Here is an 8,615-nt window from a genome sequence, read left to right on the forward strand (position 1 = left end):
TGCACATGATATAGAGAATATACAAATAGGAAACCCCTTGAGCTACATACATATGTACATACACACCTCTATATATGTGTATATGTATACACATATGAGAGAGAGAGGGGGAGAGAGAGAGAGAGAGAGAGAGAGAGAGAGAGAGAGAGAGAGAGAGAGAGAGAGAGAATTAATATGTATACATGTATATTTATTTTTTATCATTTTATTTTATTTTATTCAATTATATATACTTTTATTTAATTTTTATTTATGCTATATTTATATAAAATAAATTTTTAATTTATTTTATTTTTAAAATTCTATTTTAGTTTATTTGATCTTATTATCTTGTAATGTATTCTACTATGATTATCTCATTCTACTATGAAAAAGAAAAAATATTTAAAAACGAAAGAAAAACTAGTAACGGTAAGGAAGGAAACATCCTCTCCCCTAATTATTTATAAGTTTTTCTACTTTATTTAAATAAATATAATTTTTAAAATTAGTCTATTTGAAGTGAAAATTTTCATAAAATTTCCTAATATTAAAGGTCTCACCTTGATTATCTTGATGTTAAATTACACAATGAGGGAATAGAGGCTATTTGCACATTATCATCCTAATACTCATATTGTAAACCAAGTATCTCTAGTATTTTCCTTCAACTACCATGACTCCATAGAAGCACATCCACATCGTGAGGTCCTCCTTCCATCCCTAATGTTGAAAATACGGCCACCACTGATACAACTTACATTTATTATTTATTTCTAAAAAATATTAAATAAATTTAATTATTTAAAATTTTATCTTATAAATTCTCATAGATTATAATTAAAATTAATCCTTGTCTATTAACTTTTGATTAAAGTTAAATTGACTAATTGGTACATTATTATTAAAAAATATATTAAAAAGGATTAAAAGTAATAATTTATAGATGAGAAATTATTTTTATTTCACATAGTTAGTATACAAATATGAATAATTAATAAAATTTAAATAAAATACTAAATAAATAAAGTAAAATATAAATAAACTAAATTTAAAAGTTAAAACTATATTATTCTTAAGATATTAGCTAAATTAGAAAAGAAATCCCAAGAAAATTTTAAAACAATAGATTCCAGATTCTATAAATTTATCCAAAGATTCTTGTAAAGTTATTTTGGAATTCTTAGACTCTTAAGAAGATTTCTATTTAAGCCATCAATAAATTAATTGTGTAAATTTAGTTTTTTTTAATAGCTTAAAATTTCATTGGGAAAGCAATTTCTTACATGTGTTTTAAAATTTGTTTCCATAATTTAGTGAGATATGATAACTAAATCATTTAGTCTTATTTTTATTCTTGTTCATTAGTAAATAAAAAGTTATTGAAACAATTTAGTATTTGAACATGTGTGTAGACATGCATATAGACTAAAGTCAAGTCATGACTTGATTATAATTTAAAATGGAGGTTATTGAGAATCCATTCGAAAAGTTACTTTAGACATTGTTTGGAAAGGATTGTTTTTATGTTATTTCGGATGATTTATTTTGATTGAAGAAAAACCTTGTAAATGATACTAATGATGTTCATGCCTTTAACAATCAGATGGGGTTGAGACATTGTGATATCCAAGTGACCACACTTAGAAACTCTTCATCCTGAGTACAAATATATTATATATGGCAAAAGCTGATCATTTATAAGGTTGTCTGTATACAAAGGTTCTCCCTTATGGTGGGTGAGGCTTTGGTTAGAGGATATAATCTCATACCTCATCTATTAGCCATGGCTGGATACATGATATCTACCCATAGCATGGTCTATTGGCTTAGTCTTAGTATTTCCATTTGTGAGTAGCCTTTAGATGCCTCATGAACTCTAGTTATGTAGGCAATTTTTAGGCATGACCTAAAGAGGTATTATTGGTGTCTCTCACATTTTTGCTCATTCTTGATGATTAGGAGTGGATCTATGATGGAGATTTTTTATTATTTATGAGATTTGACAATTGATGATATGTCTCGCTATATGTTTGATCTATTTCTAGCATATTCTCTTATTTATGTCATTGTTTTGTTGTTATGAGTGTTGTAGGATGTATTCTCATGTTCGCATGTCATTAATTTCATGTTTTCTATTAGTTGCCTAATACTATATGATGCATTTAATTGCACTTATTATAGTAATGTGTTATATCCATGTATGAGTAATTACAATTCTATTATGCATTCCACAAGGGCTATAACACTTTGGTGATCATGCCATTTTCATTCTAAACCTTTGGTTTAAAGCTCTATGAAAAATGACTTTGTTCATGGAAGAAAATTGAATTTCCTATATGGAGTTCAAATGGTTTTTTGGATGTATACCTTGCCATTTCTTTCTTGTATCTCCAGCTAAAAGCACTAGCAGAAAAAATGACAATGTTTGATGGAAAAAATCCAAATTTGTTGTATGAAAAATTAATACATTTCCTAAAGTAAGATGATGCAATTCTACCATTGCTACCTCACATCTCTAATTTTAAAGCCTAACAAAAAGTGCCTCTATTTGATGCCAAAAATCTAAATTTTTTGTCAAAACATGAAGTAATTACAATTGCTTGAAGAAATGCCATATTGCTTGAAGCAATGCTATATTATTTGAAGCAAGATGATGCACTTCATAGGGTTAGTTTCACTGTTTACTCTGTTGTTTTGTCGAAAAGAAAGTCTTGGGAATTAAAGAAACCATTACCAAACCAACAATAGTAGCAGAAGATTAAGTAGAACACATGAAGAGAAGTATGAAGATTTTCAATCTTGGATGAAAATAGAGATAGATTGTTGACAATGAACTTTCAAAATGCAATAACTATTGCAGGAATACCCTCTTTGTAACAAACTCTAGCTAAATCAAGTGATTAAGAGAAAGCAATATCTTTTTCTTGTTTTAGGAAGCCTAAGTAGGAATAATGACAAAGTATTTAGGTTTCATTTTCAATTTTAAAGTTTAACAATTCAATATAGTTAATTGCAATGGGTAAATCAAAGAAGGAGAAAAAGAGATGCAAAGTTTTTTTTGAGTCTTGACATACTTCAAAGAATTTTTCTCATGTTCATGGGTTATGTAAAGAAGGGAAACCTTACAAGTATTTCTGCATGTTTGATTAATGACATGAGTTTGATGGTATTCACAACAAGAAGTTTCTATCAACACCAAAGAATAGTTCAAGTTTGAAGATGGATAAAGCATGGGAGAAGTTGGATTCTTTTGAGAATGCTCTTCATGATGCTTCTGGCATGATAATCATAAAAGCAAAAAACTCAAATCTTGCTCAAATTTGCAGTGCTTTGGTAGATTACTTAGTTGAAACACTCGAGGAAAAGTATAATGTTTTTTTGGATTTGCATTTAGATTTGGAAAGTTCAAGTGATGATGATGATGATTGATGCTCTTTATCGATAACACCATATTAGAGAATTTGGGAATTTTCCAAGTGTCAATTTTAAATAAGTGATAAATATTTAACCACATGGCTAAATCTTGATCCATATTTAAAAGTGGGATCTAGGAAGGTAGCTTATATAGCATTTATGCTAGACTCCGCCTTTAAGTAAGACAATAAGATTGTACCATGTGGTCAAATTATAAAGGTGCAGGGGTTCCCAAAGTGCATGGAAATTCTTAAATTCCCTAATATAGTTTTTGATGGTTTTTCCAAAGATTGAGGCAAAGGGAGTGAGAGAGAACAAGAGCCAAATAAGCTAAAAGAATCCTTGACTTCCAATAGAGAAGCTTGCCAATGAGAGAGTGGATCATCACACACTTTGCATCAATAATCTCAATGTATTTTTCATATTTTTCTAATTTTCAAATTGTCGTAGTCAATATCCAATTAGCTTTAATCAAGAAGAAAACAAGCAAGAAGTTATTAACAATGAAGATGATCATATTGGTGATCAAGAAGATTAGTTATGTATTCAAGAAAATGATGTTATTACGATTGATAAGTTTGAGGATTATGATTTTTGTAATGAGGATGTCATTGTGGATGGATTTCTTTGTTCTCTCATAATTTGATATTAAGGAAGAAAATGTAGCTACTAAGTTTGATTTCATTGAAGGAACTTTGCAAGAACCTGAAGTGTAATTAGCCATAGTTCAAAATGTACCATCTTTGGATGTACTATTTATTCAGGATACCCGTGTTTCCAACATGCAAGATAATATTTCAAGTCATTGCATTGCTCAATCTAAAGAACAAGTCAATGTTCCACTATACAAATTTTGGGATTGCAAAATTAGAACTATAATTCCTTTGCAGCAGGAAGAGTAGGATTGCAAGATTGGCACTACATTTCCTTTGCAAGAGTTGGTTGAATACTAAGAATTGTAGAATGCAATCAATTTGTATGGTTTTTTTGAAGTTCTACATGAGGTACACTCTATGATAATTCAATTTTCAACTAAGATGATTTATTGGCTTTCTATGTGGCTTGAAAAAGAGTGAAATGCGACAAAAATAATTGCAATTGAAGCTTTGTCTAGTATTATCAATCAGCTTCAAGAAGAGAAAAAATTACTACAACAGGAGATTTTGTCAAGTAAAGGATGCAATGGATTTCCAAGTTTCTCATTGTTTTAACTCTTGGGAAAGTTGTTCTATAGAAAAATAATAAAATTTATTGTTTACATACTCAATTAGCATCCAAGTCAAGATGTTATTCAGCAAAATTGAAGTTTTTTTAATTATCAATCGGCTTTAAGCAGACAAAGCATTATTACAATAGGAGGTTTCTCAAGTAAAGAATGCAATTGATTTTCAAGTTTCTCATTATTTTGAAGTCGCTAATGATTTTGAGGAAGTTTGTCTATAGAAAGAAGGATAATGAAATTGTTGATTTGCATACTCAATTGGCATTTTCTCATGCTTCAAGTCAAGATATTGTTCTTGAGGATCTCTATGCATTGAATGATCAAGTTGTTAATGTTTCAATTCAAACTAATAGTTTTGAAGTTTTTGATGATTGAAATGAGTTTGTCAATGAAGTTGAAGCAAATGGAACTATGCAAGTATCAACATCGGATCTTTATGTTATTCATGTTACAACATGAATGGTTGATGTTATTCATGATGCTTGGTTTTTGAGCATGAAAGTGATGATTTTGTATGAGGTGGATGCTTGTAGAAAAAGTGTGTTACAATTTTCTGTATAAAGAAAGCTTCAAAATGACCTATAAGGACCTAAAATTCTTGTAGTAATCTTAGAATTTCTACAGCACCAACTTATATTCCTATAGCAACAACTTATATTCATGTAGCAATAAGCTAAATTTTTGCAGTTCTTCCTATAGCAATAAGCTGAATTCCTAGGATTCCTATAGCAACAAAAGTACTACAAGAAGACGAAAAACAACAAATACAATAAGAACATGAAGATCAATGCTTCCAAGAAATTGAAAATAAAAAAATAGAAGGTGTTGTGGATTATCATACATATTTATTTCAAGATGCAATGTCTTATTCAAGATCCACATTGTGTGGTATATTTCCATACATTTATGACATAGATATAGTTGTTGGGAGCCATCATATACCACCCCAAATGCAACATCCACTAGCAAGTCCTTTAAGAACTAGTAGTGAGGTGGAATGAAGATCTAATCCATCATCCCAAAAAGGTATTCATGTAAGGGAAGAGTGCAATGTAACCCTACTTAATAGACTAAGGTAAATATCCCATCAAATTCCACCTACACAAGATTTCAAAAGAACTAAGATATTATTTCTATCTTAAATTTTGAGTTTTGTATGTCATAGAGGTTTCCTTTTATTTAGAGGCAATAGTGATGACCCTTGGAAGATTTATAATTTTTATGAGAAATTTATCACTTTGATATTTTATAAAGTTAATAGTAGATGTAATGAGCCTCTTTGTAAAGTTCAATTACAAGAAAATTTTTGTATTTGCAAGGCTTTGGCTAGCCTAACATGGTACTCAAGCAATAAAAGGGACAGTACATTCATTAGGATCAATAATACATTTGTAGAAAGAAACTCTTTTTACATCCATGACCATAATGGGATAGTCAAGGTGACTGAATGGTTTTAGATTAGATACAAAGGGTTTATGATGACATCACAGGGTCTACAACATTTGTGTGTCATCAATATACATATTGATTTTTATTAGTAATTTGATCATTCACAAAGATAAGTGCTTAGGAATATATTTTTTAAAGAACCAAAATGCTTCAAGAAAGTTAAGCTCTTCAAGAATCTCAACTCTCTTTATGTGTTTCTTGATATGTTTTACTTTCTCAACATCTATTAAGTAATTCCCATTCCAAAGTTACCAACTTTTAGCTTGGACTCGAGATTAGTAAGATCCAAGGATAGATTTGTAGGTAAGTGATTTAACATTGCATTGAAAGAGCAAATCAGTTGGTTTACAAGCCACAATATATGTTGCTTGAAACACATCATGGCTCATAAGTTGATCGAAGAGGCCCTTAAAAAATCCTTGCTTTAATAATGTATCTATAAAGACTTAATTTCAAGTTAATGTGATTATTTATAATTCAAAGACTAATGATTGCTAATCTAACATCCTTTTTCATCTATAGAGCATAATAAAATTTATGCTCTGATACCATATGAAGTATACCCAATCCAAATCATAGGAGGATAGTTTATTACCTGCCTAGGGACTTAATCCTAATCCATCACCATTTGTACTAATCATGAGCATATGAACATAGGTATTCCCTAGGCATATCTCATAAGTGAAGCATTGAGCCTCATCCCACAAGGATTGACCCACATGTTCCCAACAATGTATCTACCATCTATAGAGGCATTATAGTATCAAGATAGAATAGTCATTATTTTATAACCTTGAGGTGGGCAAGCACAACACTTGGTTCAATGTGAGCCAAAAATGAGGAGAATATGAGTGTCGAAAACTTTGCGTGTAGTCTCATATTGCTCCTCTAAAACAATTCTAAACTAGTTCTATGACAACCCTAGGATAGTCACGATTCATGATCTTTTCGTAAAATTTTTGGGAGAATCCAAATGACTAATCAACACTACAAGATATAGGCCTTATATTGGCGTTAAAAGCGACAAAAATATAAATAAAGAAGTTTGCCCCCGTCATCACAAAAAGTGTTGTTATTGGCAATGCCTAGAACAGATCGTATTAGCGTCGTTGATCAGCATCGCTATTTGCGTCGTTATCAGCGTCGCAATAACGATATTGATAACGATGCTTTGCAATGCTAATAACGATGCCAATAATGATGAGTGCAGGGAAATCTGCGACACTAATAGCGACGATAATAGGGAAAAAAAAATTTGTGGTATTTGGGCCATACAAAATAGTTTTTGCACTGTGTACAATGCTCATGTAAATAAAGACAAAGTGTACTTAAATCATAACACTGATACATGAAATAAATACATGATCGCATAATGAAAGTGACCGATACAATCAAGATATCACTACTACGTAGAAAATGTCGACACAGAACACGTGACCAAAAAGAAGGGTGTGTGAGCTCCAGGGATCCAAGGGTGAGCTATAGATCATCACCATTCGAAAGCTTGTCCCACTGCAAAGGAGCATCGAACGGACTCTGCAAAAAAAGAAACAACTACACATCAGTCCACCATACAATAATGCATTCTAATTAAACATGGTAACTACAGAAAAGAAAGATGAGTGACTTACAGGGCCGTCGTGTCCATACAATTGGTCGATCAATGCAGTGAGACCGTGCCTCTTTGCATATTGAGTCTCAAGGCCGATCAGATCGTGATTTATAATGGAGTGATGCAAAGGAAACAAAATACTAACTGTTAGAAACACGATTGTCAGTACAAATGATATTCCAAAAACATAAGCAAGCAAAACAAAAGAAAAACTTACAAAGTCCTCCAGATCCCAAGATGATGGACCACTCTGGCCTCTAGTCATACGCTCGCCGCCTCGCGCTGCTGTCTCCAACATCCTGGAGAATCTGTAGCCTCCTCCCTGAGTCGATGCTAGTCGTCCATGTCTAGCCACTCAAGCTTTGCAACCCCACTCTTGAGTGCCTTGCATATGCCCGATTGTCTGTGTGACATATATGCACGCATGCACTCCATCATCCAGCCCATAGAAAACCTATCTGCTGTGGCTAGTACTGGAAACTCCTCATGCAAGGATGCTACTATGTAGTCCTTACTCCCCTTCGGTATGTTTTTCCAATGATCCAAGACATTGTGCCGAAAAACTTGTTGGCACAACTCTCTCATGCGAGCCATCACCCTCCTCCCCTCATCATTCATGATGATGGCTCCTGACCTATCATCTACAAGGTAGGCATACCCCTTTGGGGTATGCGTAAGATGGGTCCTCTCCCACCTGCGACCACGCTCCTGTGCATATCCACGAGACCCTTGTACATCTGGTGTACTAACCGGGGTAGTATCTATCGAGGTAACACCCATAGAGGTGCCACATGTGGATAGCTATGGAGTGACTGGAGTAGACGTCCCCATAGGTGTGACAAATCCCGTAGGTGACGCAACTCTAGCAGAACGATGAGATGGAGACACCGCGTCCGTGCCTCTAGAGCAACCACATAAGCCACTCTCTCTGCCATG

This window comes from Lygodium microphyllum, chromosome 15 (genome assembly GCF_053477565.2).
Source record: "Lygodium microphyllum isolate KBCC chromosome 15, Lygodium_microphyllum_v1.1.10, whole genome shotgun sequence".
Classification (NCBI taxonomy): Eukaryota; Viridiplantae; Streptophyta; class Polypodiopsida; order Schizaeales; family Lygodiaceae; genus Lygodium; species Lygodium microphyllum.